Source organism: Coffea arabica, unplaced genomic scaffold (assembly GCF_036785885.1).
Source record: "Coffea arabica cultivar ET-39 unplaced genomic scaffold, Coffea Arabica ET-39 HiFi ptg000200l, whole genome shotgun sequence".
Classification (NCBI taxonomy): Eukaryota; Viridiplantae; Streptophyta; class Magnoliopsida; order Gentianales; family Rubiaceae; genus Coffea; species Coffea arabica.
The window spans coordinates 602,501-616,416 of record NW_027266262.1 but is presented as its reverse complement, the minus strand read 5'-3'; the positions used below and the strand labels follow the sequence as shown (position 1 = coordinate 616,416).

Here is a 13,916-nt window from a genome sequence, read left to right as displayed (position 1 = left end):
CGTGTTAGGTTCGTGTCGTGTTTTCAGGTCGTGTCGAAAATTGCCACCCCTAGTTGCGGTGATACATTTGCGCCGACAAATTTGAGCGACGATCCGGGCTTTGATCGAGCCGTACCGTTCCTGATTTGTCTCGCGCCTTCAGATCCTCCTTCACGCTTCGACAAGAAGCAAAATATTAAGCAATCGTTCCGACGGAGCTAAATTACTACAGGATAAAGAACGAATAGGAAATTTGGATTTCGAAACAAAAAAGAGAGGGGTGCAACACGAGGACTTCCCAGGGGGTCACCCATCCTAGTACTACTCTCGCCCAAGCACGCTTAACTTCGGAGTTCTGATGGGATCCGGTGCATTAGTGCTGGTATGATCGCACCCGCCATGTTCCTTTCGCTTTATTCTTTTAAACTACCCCGTCCTGCGAAGCAGTGTGGCTTTTCTAGACCGAAATTCATTTTAAGCGTCAATTCAAGCATTTTCCTCTTATCCTTTTATTTATTTACTTTATATTTTTTTTTGTTATTGATTTGCACCCTGTTTTTTTCCCTCATCCCGCAACTCTAAATTATCATGAAATCAATCCTTCACGCTTGCAGTTAGGGGTGGCAATTCGGGTCCAAATCAGGTTGGCGGGTCGGGTTCGGGTCAACAGACCCGCCAGAAAATCTGTTGACCCGAACCCCGACCCGCCAACCCGTGACGGGTCAGGTATGCTGACCCGAACCCGAAAATTTCAGGTTTACGGGGCGGCGGGTCGACCCGAAATGACCCGAAACTTAATTTTAATTTATTAATTTATCACTGTAATTTCTAATAAAATCAATTTCTCACAAAACTAATTACATAATCAAGTAATAAAAATTTAAATAAATGATTCCAAATCAAATCTAAAATAAATTAAACACCGTAAAAGTGTTTTATCCCAAGCAAAATATAAAATAAATTAAAACAATACAAAAGTGAAAAATAATATAATATATTATTTGTCCAAGTATAATAATTTCAACTTCACACAAATTAAATAAATTCGTTTAGGATTAAGTAATTAATGCCTTTGAAAAAAAGAATAACTTAGTTTAGTTAGATAAAATTATTTTTATGTTTATTAAATTATTTTTAATTCGTAAACGGGTCATATCGGGTCATATCAGGTCACCACGGGTTGACCCGAAATCGACCGGTTTTCTTTTCGGGTTCATCGGGTCCAACCCGATTCTGACCCGAATTCCCGAAACCTCAACCCAAACCCATTAATTTCGTGTTAGGTTCGTGTCGTGTTTTCAGGTCGTGTCGAAAATTGCCACCCCTAGTTGCGGTGATACATTTGCGCCGACAAATTTGAGCGACGATCCGGGCTTTGATCGAGCCGTACCGTTCCTGATTTGTCTCGCGCCTTCAGATCCTCCTTCACGCTTCGACAAGAAGCAAAATATTAAGCAATCGTTCCGACGGAGCTAAATTACTACAGGATAAAGAACGAATAGGAAATTTGGATTTCGAAACAAAAAAGAGAGGGGTGCAACACGAGGACTTCCCAGGGGGTCACCCATCCTAGTACTACTCTCGCCCAAGCACGCTTAACTTCGGAGTTCTGATGGGATCCGGTGCATTAGTGCTGGTATGATCGCACCCGCCATGTTCCTTTCGCTTTATTCTTTTAAACTACCCCGTCCTGCGAAGCAGTGTGGCTTTTCTAGACCGAAATTCATTTTAAGCGTCAATTCAAGCATTTTCCTCTTATCCTTTTATTTATTTACTTTATATTTTTTTTTGTTATTGATTTGCACCCTGTTTTTTTCCCTCATCCCGCAACTCTAAATTATCATGAAATCAATCCTTCACGCTTGCAGTTAGGGGTGGCAATTCGGGTCCAAATCAGGTTGGCGGGTCGGGTTCGGGTCAACAGACCCGCCAGAAAATCTGTTGACCCGAACCCCGACCCGCCAACCCGTGACGGGTCAGGTATGCTGACCCGAACCCGAAAATTTCAGGTTTACGGGGCGGCGGGTCGACCCGAAATGACCCGAAACTTAATTTTAATTTATTAATTTATCACTGTAATTTCTAATAAAATCAATTTCTCACAAAACTAATTACATAATCAAGTAATAAAAATTTAAATAAATGATTCCAAATCAAATCTAAAATAAATTAAACACCGTAAAAGTGTTTTATCCCAAGCAAAATATAAAATAAATTAAAACAATACAAAAGTGAAAAATAATATAATATATTATTTGTCCAAGTATAATAATTTCAACTTCACACAAATTAAATAAATTCGTTTAGGATTAAGTAATTAATGCCTTTGAAAAAAAGAATAACTTAGTTTAGTTAGATAAAATTATTTTTATGTTTATTAAATTATTTTTAATTCGTAAACGGGTCATATCGGGTCATATCAGGTCACCACGGGTTGACCCGAAATCGACCGGTTTTCTTTTCGGGTTCATCGGGTCCAACCCGATTCTGACCCGAATTCCCGAAACCTCAACCCAAACCCATTAATTTCGTGTTAGGTTCGTGTCGTGTTTTCAGGTCGTGTCGAAAATTGCCACCCCTAGTTGCGGTGATACATTTGCGCCGACAAATTTGAGCGACGATCCGGGCTTTGATCGAGCCGTACCGTTCCTGATTTGTCTCGCGCCTTCAGATCCTCCTTCACGCTTCGACAAGAAGCAAAATATTAAGCAATCGTTCCGACGGAGCTAAATTACTACAGGATAAAGAACGAATAGGAAATTTGGATTTCGAAACAAAAAAGAGAGGGGTGCAACACGAGGACTTCCCAGGGGGTCACCCATCCTAGTACTACTCTCGCCCAAGCACGCTTAACTTCGGAGTTCTGATGGGATCCGGTGCATTAGTGCTGGTATGATCGCACCCGCCATGTTCCTTTCGCTTTATTCTTTTAAACTACCCCGTCCTGCGAAGCAGTGTGGCTTTTCTAGACCGAAATTCATTTTAAGCGTCAATTCAAGCATTTTCCTCTTATCCTTTTATTTATTTACTTTATATTTTTTTTTGTTATTGATTTGCACCCTGTTTTTTTCCCTCATCCCGCAACTCTAAATTATCATGAAATCAATCCTTCACGCTTGCAGTTAGGGGTGGCAATTCGGGTCCAAATCAGGTTGGCGGGTCGGGTTCGGGTCAACAGACCCGCCAGAAAATCTGTTGACCCGAACCCCGACCCGCCAACCCGTGACGGGTCAGGTATGCTGACCCGAACCCGAAAATTTCAGGTTTACGGGGCGGCGGGTCGACCCGAAATGACCCGAAACTTAATTTTAATTTATTAATTTATCACTGTAATTTCTAATAAAATCAATTTCTCACAAAACTAATTACATAATCAAGTAATAAAAATTTAAATAAATGATTCCAAATCAAATCTAAAATAAATTAAACACCGTAAAAGTGTTTTATCCCAAGCAAAATATAAAATAAATTAAAACAATACAAAAGTGAAAAATAATATAATATATTATTTGTCCAAGTATAATAATTTCAACTTCACACAAATTAAATAAATTCGTTTAGGATTAAGTAATTAATGCCTTTGAAAAAAAGAATAACTTAGTTTAGTTAGATAAAATTATTTTTATGTTTATTAAATTATTTTTAATTCGTAAACGGGTCATATCGGGTCATATCAGGTCACCACGGGTTGACCCGAAATCGACCGGTTTTCTTTTCGGGTTCATCGGGTCCAACCCGATTCTGACCCGAATTCCCGAAACCTCAACCCAAACCCATTAATTTCGTGTTAGGTTCGTGTCGTGTTTTCAGGTCGTGTCGAAAATTGCCACCCCTAGTTGCGGTGATACATTTGCGCCGACAAATTTGAGCGACGATCCGGGCTTTGATCGAGCCGTACCGTTCCTGATTTGTCTCGCGCCTTCAGATCCTCCTTCACGCTTCGACAAGAAGCAAAATATTAAGCAATCGTTCCGACGGAGCTAAATTACTACAGGATAAAGAACGAATAGGAAATTTGGATTTCGAAACAAAAAAGAGAGGGGTGCAACACGAGGACTTCCCAGGGGGTCACCCATCCTAGTACTACTCTCGCCCAAGCACGCTTAACTTCGGAGTTCTGATGGGATCCGGTGCATTAGTGCTGGTATGATCGCACCCGCCATGTTCCTTTCGCTTTATTCTTTTAAACTACCCCGTCCTGCGAAGCAGTGTGGCTTTTCTAGACCGAAATTCATTTTAAGCGTCAATTCAAGCATTTTCCTCTTATCCTTTTATTTATTTACTTTATATTTTTTTTTGTTATTGATTTGCACCCTGTTTTTTTCCCTCATCCCGCAACTCTAAATTATCATGAAATCAATCCTTCACGCTTGCAGTTAGGGGTGGCAATTCGGGTCCAAATCAGGTTGGCGGGTCGGGTTCGGGTCAACAGACCCGCCAGAAAATCTGTTGACCCGAACCCCGACCCGCCAACCCGTGACGGGTCAGGTATGCTGACCCGAACCCGAAAATTTCAGGTTTACGGGGCGGCGGGTCGACCCGAAATGACCCGAAACTTAATTTTAATTTATTAATTTATCACTGTAATTTCTAATAAAATCAATTTCTCACAAAACTAATTACATAATCAAGTAATAAAAATTTAAATAAATGATTCCAAATCAAATCTAAAATAAATTAAACACCGTAAAAGTGTTTTATCCCAAGCAAAATATAAAATAAATTAAAACAATACAAAAGTGAAAAATAATATAATATATTATTTGTCCAAGTATAATAATTTCAACTTCACACAAATTAAATAAATTCGTTTAGGATTAAGTAATTAATGCCTTTGAAAAAAAGAATAACTTAGTTTAGTTAGATAAAATTATTTTTATGTTTATTAAATTATTTTTAATTCGTAAACGGGTCATATCGGGTCATATCAGGTCACCACGGGTTGACCCGAAATCGACCGGTTTTCTTTTCGGGTTCATCGGGTCCAACCCGATTCTGACCCGAATTCCCGAAACCTCAACCCAAACCCATTAATTTCGTGTTAGGTTCGTGTCGTGTTTTCAGGTCGTGTCGAAAATTGCCACCCCTAGTTGCGGTGATACATTTGCGCCGACAAATTTGAGCGACGATCCGGGCTTTGATCGAGCCGTACCGTTCCTGATTTGTCTCGCGCCTTCAGATCCTCCTTCACGCTTCGACAAGAAGCAAAATATTAAGCAATCGTTCCGACGGAGCTAAATTACTACAGGATAAAGAACGAATAGGAAATTTGGATTTCGAAACAAAAAAGAGAGGGGTGCAACACGAGGACTTCCCAGGGGGTCACCCATCCTAGTACTACTCTCGCCCAAGCACGCTTAACTTCGGAGTTCTGATGGGATCCGGTGCATTAGACCCGCCATGTTCCTTTCGCTTTATTCTTTTAAACTACCCCGTCCTGCGAAGCAGTGTGGCTTTTCTAGACCGAAATTCATTTTAAGCGTCAATTCAAGCATTTTCCTCTTATCCTTTTATTTATTTACTTTATATTTTTTTTTGTTATTGATTTGCACCCTGTTTTTTTCCCTCATCCCGCAACTCTAAATTATCATGAAATCAATCCTTCACGCTTGCAGTTAGGGGTGGCAATTCGGGTCCAAATCAGGTTGGCGGGTCGGGTTCGGGTCAACAGACCCGCCAGAAAATCTGTTGACCCGAACCCCGACCCGCCAACCCGTGACGGGTCAGGTATGCTGACCCGAACCCGAAAATTTCAGGTTTACGGGGCGGCGGGTCGACCCGAAATGACCCGAAACTTAATTTTAATTTATTAATTTATCACTGTAATTTCTAATAAAATCAATTTCTCACAAAACTAATTACATAATCAAGTAATAAAAATTTAAATAAATGATTCCAAATCAAATCTAAAATAAATTAAACACCGTAAAAGTGTTTTATCCCAAGCAAAATATAAAATAAATTAAAACAATACAAAAGTGAAAAATAATATAATATATTATTTGTCCAAGTATAATAATTTCAACTTCACACAAATTAAATAAATTCGTTTAGGATTAAGTAATTAATGCCTTTGAAAAAAAGAATAACTTAGTTTAGTTAGATAAAATTATTTTTATGTTTATTAAATTATTTTTAATTCGTAAACGGGTCATATCGGGTCATATCAGGTCACCACGGGTTGACCCGAAATCGACCGGTTTTCTTTTCGGGTTCATCGGGTCCAACCCGATTCTGACCCGAATTCCCGAAACCTCAACCCAAACCCATTAATTTCGTGTTAGGTTCGTGTCGTGTTTTCAGGTCGTGTCGAAAATTGCCACCCCTAGTTGCGGTGATACATTTGCGCCGACAAATTTGAGCGACGATCCGGGCTTTGATCGAGCCGTACCGTTCCTGATTTGTCTCGCGCCTTCAGATCCTCCTTCACGCTTCGACAAGAAGCAAAATATTAAGCAATCGTTCCGACGGAGCTAAATTACTACAGGATAAAGAACGAATAGGAAATTTGGATTTCGAAACAAAAAAGAGAGGGGTGCAACACGAGGACTTCCCAGGGGGTCACCCATCCTAGTACTACTCTCGCCCAAGCACGCTTAACTTCGGAGTTCTGATGGGATCCGGTGCATTAGTGCTGGTATGATCGCACCCGCCATGTTCCTTTCGCTTTATTCTTTTAAACTACCCCGTCCTGCGAAGCAGTGTGGCTTTTCTAGACCGAAATTCATTTTAAGCGTCAATTCAAGCATTTTCCTCTTATCCTTTTATTTATTTACTTTATATTTTTTTTTGTTATTGATTTGCACCCTGTTTTTTTCCCTCATCCCGCAACTCTAAATTATCATGAAATCAATCCTTCACGCTTGCAGTTAGGGGTGGCAATTCGGGTCCAAATCAGGTTGGCGGGTCGGGTTCGGGTCAACAGACCCGCCAGAAAATCTGTTGACCCGAACCCCGACCCGCCAACCCGTGACGGGTCAGGTATGCTGACCCGAACCCGAAAATTTCTGGTTTACGGGGCGGCGGGTCGACCCGAAATGACCCGAAACTTAATTTTAATTTATTAATTTATCACTGTAATTTCTAATAAAATCAATTTCTCACAAAACTAATTACATAATCAAGTAATAAAAATTTAAATAAATGATTCCAAATCAAATCTAAAATAAATTAAACACCGTAAAAGTGTTTTATCCCAAGCAAAATATAAAATAAATTAAAACAATACAAAAGTGAAAAATAATATAATATATTATTTGTCCAAGTATAATAATTTCAACTTCACACAAATTAAATAAATTCGTTTAGGATTAAGTAATTAATGCCTTTGAAAAAAAGAATAACTTAGTTTAGTTAGATAAAATTATTTTTATGTTTATTAAATTATTTTTAATTCGTAAACGGGTCATATCGGGTCATATCAGGTCACCACGGGTTGACCCGAAATCGACCGGTTTTCTTTTCGGGTTCATCGGGTCCAACCCGATTCTGACCCGAATTCCCGAAACCTCAACCCAAACCCATTAATTTCGTGTTAGGTTCGTGTCGTGTTTTCAGGTCGTGTCGAAAATTGCCACCCCTAGTTGCGGTGATACATTTGCGCCGACAAATTTGAGCGACGATCCGGGCTTTGATCGAGCCGTACCGTTCCTGATTTGTCTCGCGCCTTCAGATCCTCCTTCACGCTTCGACAAGAAGCAAAATATTAAGCAATCGTTCCGACGGAGCTAAATTACTACAGGATAAAGAACGAATAGGAAATTTGGATTTCGAAACAAAAAAGAGAGGGGTGCAACACGAGGACTTCCCAGGGGGTCACCCATCCTAGTACTACTCTCGCCCAAGCACGCTTAACTTCGGAGTTCTGATGGGATCCGGTGCATTAGTGCTGGTATGATCGCACCCGCCATGTTCCTTTCGCTTTATTCTTTTAAACTACCCCGTCCTGCGAAGCAGTGTGGCTTTTCTAGACCGAAATTCATTTTAAGCGTCAATTCAAGCATTTTCCTCTTATCCTTTTATTTATTTACTTTATATTTTTTTTTGTTATTGATTTGCACCCTGTTTTTTTCCCTCATCCCGCAACTCTAAATTATCATGAAATCAATCCTTCACGCTTGCAGTTAGGGGTGGCAATTCGGGTCCAAATCAGGTTGGCGGGTCGGGTTCGGGTCAACAGACCCGCCAGAAAATCTGTTGACCCGAACCCCGACCCGCCAACCCGTGACGGGTCAGGTATGCTGACCCGAACCCGAAAATTTCAGGTTTACGGGGCGGCGGGTCGACCCGAAATGACCCGAAACTTAATTTTAATTTATTAATTTATCACTGTAATTTCTAATAAAATCAATTTCTCACAAAACTAATTACATAATCAAGTAATAAAAATTTAAATAAATGATTCCAAATCAAATCTAAAATAAATTAAACACCGTAAAAGTGTTTTATCCCAAGCAAAATATAAAATAAATTAAAACAATACAAAAGTGAAAAATAATATAATATATTATTTGTCCAAGTATAATAATTTCAACTTCACACAAATTAAATAAATTCGTTTAGGATTAAGTAATTAATGCCTTTGAAAAAAAGAATAACTTAGTTTAGTTAGATAAAATTATTTTTATGTTTATTAAATTATTTTTAATTCGTAAACGGGTCATATCGGGTCATATCAGGTCACCACGGGTTGACCCGAAATCGACCGGTTTTCTTTTCGGGTTCATCGGGTCCAACCCGATTCTGACCCGAATTCCCGAAACCTCAACCCAAACCCATTAATTTCGTGTTAGGTTCGTGTCGTGTTTTCAGGTCGTGTCGAAAATTGCCACCCCTAGTTGCGGTGATACATTTGCGCCGACAAATTTGAGCGACGATCCGGGCTTTGATCGAGCCGTACCGTTCCTGATTTGTCTCGCGCCTTCAGATCCTCCTTCACGCTTCGACAAGAAGCAAAATATTAAGCAATCGTTCCGACGGAGCTAAATTACTACAGGATAAAGAACGAATAGGAAATTTGGATTTCGAAACAAAAAAGAGAGGGGTGCAACACGAGGACTTCCCAGGGGGTCACCCATCCTAGTACTACTCTCGCCCAAGCACGCTTAACTTCGGAGTTCTGATGGGATCCGGTGCATTAGTGCTGGTATGATCGCACCCGCCATGTTCCTTTCGCTTTATTCTTTTAAACTACCCCGTCCTGCGAAGCAGTGTGGCTTTTCTAGACCGAAATTCATTTTAAGCGTCAATTCAAGCATTTTCCTCTTATCCTTTTATTTATTTACTTTATATTTTTTTTTGTTATTGATTTGCACCCTGTTTTTTTCCCTCATCCCGCAACTCTAAATTATCATGAAATCAATCCTTCACGCTTGCAGTTAGGGGTGGCAATTCGGGTCCAAATCAGGTTGGCGGGTCGGGTTCGGGTCAACAGACCCGCCAGAAAATCTGTTGACCCGAACCCCGACCCGCCAACCCGTGACGGGTCAGGTATGCTGACCCGAACCCGAAAATTTCAGGTTTACGGGGCGGCGGGTCGACCCGAAATGACCCGAAACTTAATTTTAATTTATTAATTTATCACTGTAATTTCTAATAAAATCAATTTCTCACAAAACTAATTACATAATCAAGTAATAAAAATTTAAATAAATGATTCCAAATCAAATCTAAAATAAATTAAACACCGTAAAAGTGTTTTATCCCAAGCAAAATATAAAATAAATTAAAACAATACAAAAGTGAAAAATAATATAATATATTATTTGTCCAAGTATAATAATTTCAACTTCACACAAATTAAATAAATTCGTTTAGGATTAAGTAATTAATGCCTTTGAAAAAAAGAATAACTTAGTTTAGTTAGATAAAATTATTTTTATGTTTATTAAATTATTTTTAATTCGTAAACGGGTCATATCGGGTCATATCAGGTCACCACGGGTTGACCCGAAATCGACCGGTTTTCTTTTCGGGTTCATCGGGTCCAACCCGATTCTGACCCGAATTCCCGAAACCTCAACCCAAACCCATTAATTTCGTGTTAGGTTCGTGTCGTGTCGAAAATTGCCACCCCTAGTTGCGGTGATACATTTGCGCCGACAAATTTGAGCGACGATCCGGGTTTTGATCGAGCCGTACCGTTCCTGATTTGTCTCGCGCCTTCAGATCCTCCTTCACGCTTCGACAAGAAGCAAAATATTAAGCAATCGTTCCGACGGAGCTAAATTACTACAGGATAAAGAACGAATAGGAAATTTGGATTTCGAAACAAAAAAGAGAGGGGTGCAACACGAGGACTTCCCAGGGGGTCACCCATCCTAGTACTACTCTCGCCCAAGCACGCTTAACTTCGGAGTTCTGATGGGATCCGGTGCATTAGTGCTGGTATGATCGCACCCGCCATGTTCCTTTCGCTTTATTCTTTTAAACTACCCCGTCCTGCGAAGCAGTGTGGCTTTTCTAGACCGAAATTCATTTTAAGCGTCAATTCAAGCATTTTCCTCTTATCCTTTTATTTATTTACTTTATATTTTTTTTTGTTATTGATTTGCACCCTGTTTTTTTCCCTCATCCCGCAACTCTAAATTATCATGAAATCAATCCTTCACGCTTGCAGTTAGGGGTGGCAATTCGGGTCCAAATCAGGTTGGCGGGTCGGGTTCGGGTCAACAGACCCGCCAGAAAATCTGTTGACCCGAACCCCGACCCGCCAACCCGTGACGGGTCAGGTATGCTGACCCGAACCCGAAAATTTCAGGTTTACGGGGCGGCGGGTCGACCCGAAATGACCCGAAACTTAATTTTAATTTATTAATTTATCACTGTAATTTCTAATAAAATCAATTTCTCACAAAACTAATTACATAATCAAGTAATAAAAATTTAAATAAATGATTCCAAATCAAATCTAAAATAAATTAAACACCGTAAAAGTGTTTTATCCCAAGCAAAATATAAAATAAATTAAAACAATACAAAAGTGAAAAATAATATAATATATTATTTGTCCAAGTATAATAATTTCAACTTCACACAAATTAAATAAATTCGTTTAGGATTAAGTAATTAATGCCTTTGAAAAAAAGAATAACTTAGTTTAGTTAGATAAAATTATTTTTATGTTTATTAAATTATTTTTAATTCGTAAACGGGTCATATCGGGTCATATCAGGTCACCACGGGTTGACCCGAAATCGACCGGTTTTCTTTTCGGGTTCATCGGGTCCAACCCGATTCTGACCCGAATTCCCGAAACCTCAACCCAAACCCATTAATTTCGTGTTAGGTTCGTGTCGTGTTTTCAGGTCGTGTCGAAAATTGCCACCCCTAGTTGCGGTGATACATTTGCGCCGACAAATTTGAGCGACGATCCGGGCTTTGATCGAGCCGTACCGTTCCTGATTTGTCTCGCGCCTTCAGATCCTCCTTCACGCTTCGACAAGAAGCAAAATATTAAGCAATCGTTCCGACGGAGCTAAATTACTACAGGATAAAGAACGAATAGGAAATTTGGATTTCGAAACAAAAAAGAAAGGGGTGCAACACGAGAACTTCCCAGGGGGTCACCCATCCTAGTACTACTCTCGCCCAAGCACGCTTAACTTCGGAGTTCTGATTGGATCCGGTGCATTAGTGCTGGTATGATCGCACCCGCCATGTTCCTTTCGCTTTATTCTTTTAAACTACCCCGTCCTGCGAAGCAGTGTGGCTTTTCTAGACCGAAATTCATTTTAAGCGTCAATTCAAGCATTTTCCTCTTATCCTTTTATTTATTTACTTTATATTTTTTTTTGTTATTGATTTGCACCCTATTTTTTTCCCTCATCCCGCAACTCTAAATTATCATGAAATCAATCCTTCACGCTTGCAGTTAGGGGTGGCAATTCGGGTCCAAATCAGGTTGGCGGGTCGGGTTCGGGTCAACAGACCCGTCAGAAAATCTGTTGACCCGAACACCGACCCGCCAACCCGTGACGGGTCAGGTATGCTGACCCGAACCCGAAAATTTCTGGTTTACGGGGCGGCGGGTCGACCCGAAATGACCCGAAACTTAATTTTAATTTATTAATTTATCACTGTAATTTCTAATAAAATCAATTTCTCACAAAACTAATTACATAATCAAGTAATAAAAATTTAAATAAATGATTCCAAATCAAATCTAAAATAAATTAAACACCGTAAAAGTGTTTTATCCCAAGCAAAATATAAAATAAATTAAAACAATACAAAAGTGAAAAATAATATAATATATTATTTGTCCAAGTATAATAATTTCAACTTCACACAAATTAAATAAATTCGTTTAGTATTAAGTAATTAATGCCTTTGAAAAAAAGAATAACTTAGTTTAGTTAGATAAAATTATTTTTATGTTTATTAAATTATTTTTAATTCGTAAACGGGTCATATCGGGTCATATCAGGTCACCACGGGTTGACCCGAAATCGACCGGTTTTCTTTTCGGGTTCATCGGGTCCAACCCGATTCTGACCCGAATTCCCGAAACCTCAACCCAAACCCATTAATTTCGTGTTAGGTTCGTGTCGTGTTTTCAGGTCGTGTCGAAAATTGCCACCCCTAGTTGCGGTGATACATTTGCGCCGACAAATTTGAGCGACGATCCGGGCTTTGATCGAGCCGTACCGTTCCTGATTTGTCTCGCGCCTTCAGATCCTCCTTCACGCTTCGACAAGAAGCAAAATATTAAGCAATCGTTCCGACGGAGCTAAATTACTACAGGATAAAGAACGAATAGGAAATTTGGATTTCGAAACAAAAAAGAGAGGGATGCAACACGAGGACTTCCCAGGGGGTCACCCATCCTAGTACTACTCTCGCCCAAGCACGCTTAACTTCGGAGTTCTGATGGGATCCGGTGCATTAGTGCTGGTATGATCGCACCCGCCATGTTCCTTTCGTTTTATTCTTTTAAACTACCCCGTCCTGCGAAGCAGTGTGGCTTTTCTAGACCGAAATTCATTTTAAGCGTCAATTCAAGCATTTTCCTCTTATCCTTTTATTTATTTACTTTATATTTTTTTTTGTTATTGATTTGCACCCTGTTTTTTTCCCTCATCCCGCAACTCTAAATTATCATGAAATCAATCCTTCACGCTTGCAGTTAGGGGTGGCAATTCGGGTCCAAATCAGGTTGGCGGGTCGGGTTCGGGTCAACAGACCCGCCAGAAAATCTGTTGACCCGAACCCCGACCCGCCAACCCGTGACGGGTCAGGTATGCTGACCCGAACCCGAAAATTTCAGGTTTACGGGGCGGCGGGTCGACCCGAAATGACCCGAAACTTAATTTTAATTTATTAATTTATCACTGTAATTTCTAATAAAATCAATTTCTCACAAAACTAATTACATAATCAAGTAATAAAAATTTAAATAAATGATTCCAAATCAAATCTAAAATAAATTAAACACCGTAAAAGTGTTTTATCCCAAGCAAAATATAAAATAAATTAAAACAATACAAAAGTGAAAAATAATATAATATATTATTTGTCCAAGTATAATAATTTCAACTTCACACAAATTAAATAAATTCGTTTAGGATTAAGTAATTAATGCCTTTGAAAAAAAGAATAACTTAGTTTAGTTAGATAAAATTATTTTTATGTTTATTAAATTATTTTTAATTCGTAAACGGGTCATATCGGGTCACCACGGGTTGACCCGAAATCGACCGGTTTTCTTTTCGGGTTCATCGGGTCCAACCCGATTCTGACCCGAATTCCCGAAACCTCAACCCAAACCCATTAATTTCGTGTTAGGTTCGTGTCGTGTTTTCAGGTCGTGTCGAAAATTGCCACCCCTAGTTGCGGTGATACATTTGCGCCGACAAATTTGAGCGACGATCCGGGCTTTGATCGAGCCGTACCGTTCCTGATTTGTCTCGCGCCTTCAGATCCTCCTTCACGCTTCG

At 39.5% G+C, this 13,916-nt stretch overlaps 10 non-coding genes and 1 pseudogene across 10 annotated transcripts; all 11 read right to left on the bottom strand.

Annotated features, from left to right (window-relative positions):
* Window positions 1-256: 256 nt before the first annotated feature.
* Window positions 257-375, bottom strand: LOC140032888 (5S ribosomal RNA). The gene has a single exon (XR_011836778.1). It is a non-coding gene; the product is annotated as a 5S ribosomal RNA (ribosomal RNA).
* A 1,135-nt stretch (window positions 376-1,510) lies between these two features.
* On the bottom strand, window positions 1,511-1,629 carry LOC140032877 (5S ribosomal RNA). The gene has a single exon (XR_011836767.1). It is a non-coding gene; the product is annotated as a 5S ribosomal RNA (ribosomal RNA).
* Window positions 1,630-2,764: 1,135 nt separating this feature from the next.
* LOC140032866 (5S ribosomal RNA) lies at window positions 2,765-2,883 on the bottom strand. The gene has a single exon (XR_011836756.1). It is a non-coding gene; the product is annotated as a 5S ribosomal RNA (ribosomal RNA).
* A 1,135-nt stretch (window positions 2,884-4,018) lies between these two features.
* LOC140032855 (5S ribosomal RNA) lies at window positions 4,019-4,137 on the bottom strand. Its single transcript, XR_011836745.1, has one exon. It is a non-coding gene; the product is annotated as a 5S ribosomal RNA (ribosomal RNA).
* Window positions 4,138-5,272: 1,135 nt separating this feature from the next.
* LOC140034708 (5S ribosomal RNA) lies at window positions 5,273-5,390 on the bottom strand (annotated as a pseudogene).
* A 1,121-nt stretch (window positions 5,391-6,511) lies between these two features.
* LOC140032844 (5S ribosomal RNA) lies at window positions 6,512-6,630 on the bottom strand. The gene has a single exon (XR_011836734.1). It is a non-coding gene; the product is annotated as a 5S ribosomal RNA (ribosomal RNA).
* Window positions 6,631-7,765: 1,135 nt separating this feature from the next.
* LOC140034921 (5S ribosomal RNA) lies at window positions 7,766-7,884 on the bottom strand. Its single transcript, XR_011838783.1, has one exon. It is a non-coding gene; the product is annotated as a 5S ribosomal RNA (ribosomal RNA).
* Window positions 7,885-9,019: 1,135 nt separating this feature from the next.
* On the bottom strand, window positions 9,020-9,138 carry LOC140034910 (5S ribosomal RNA). Its single transcript, XR_011838772.1, has one exon. It is a non-coding gene; the product is annotated as a 5S ribosomal RNA (ribosomal RNA).
* Window positions 9,139-10,260: 1,122 nt separating this feature from the next.
* Window positions 10,261-10,379, bottom strand: LOC140034899 (5S ribosomal RNA). Its single transcript, XR_011838761.1, has one exon. It is a non-coding gene; the product is annotated as a 5S ribosomal RNA (ribosomal RNA).
* Window positions 10,380-11,514: 1,135 nt separating this feature from the next.
* On the bottom strand, window positions 11,515-11,633 carry LOC140034703 (5S ribosomal RNA). The gene has a single exon (XR_011838563.1). It is a non-coding gene; the product is annotated as a 5S ribosomal RNA (ribosomal RNA).
* Window positions 11,634-12,768: 1,135 nt separating this feature from the next.
* On the bottom strand, window positions 12,769-12,887 carry LOC140034681 (5S ribosomal RNA). Its single transcript, XR_011838541.1, has one exon. It is a non-coding gene; the product is annotated as a 5S ribosomal RNA (ribosomal RNA).
* Window positions 12,888-13,916: the final 1,029 nt, after the last annotated feature.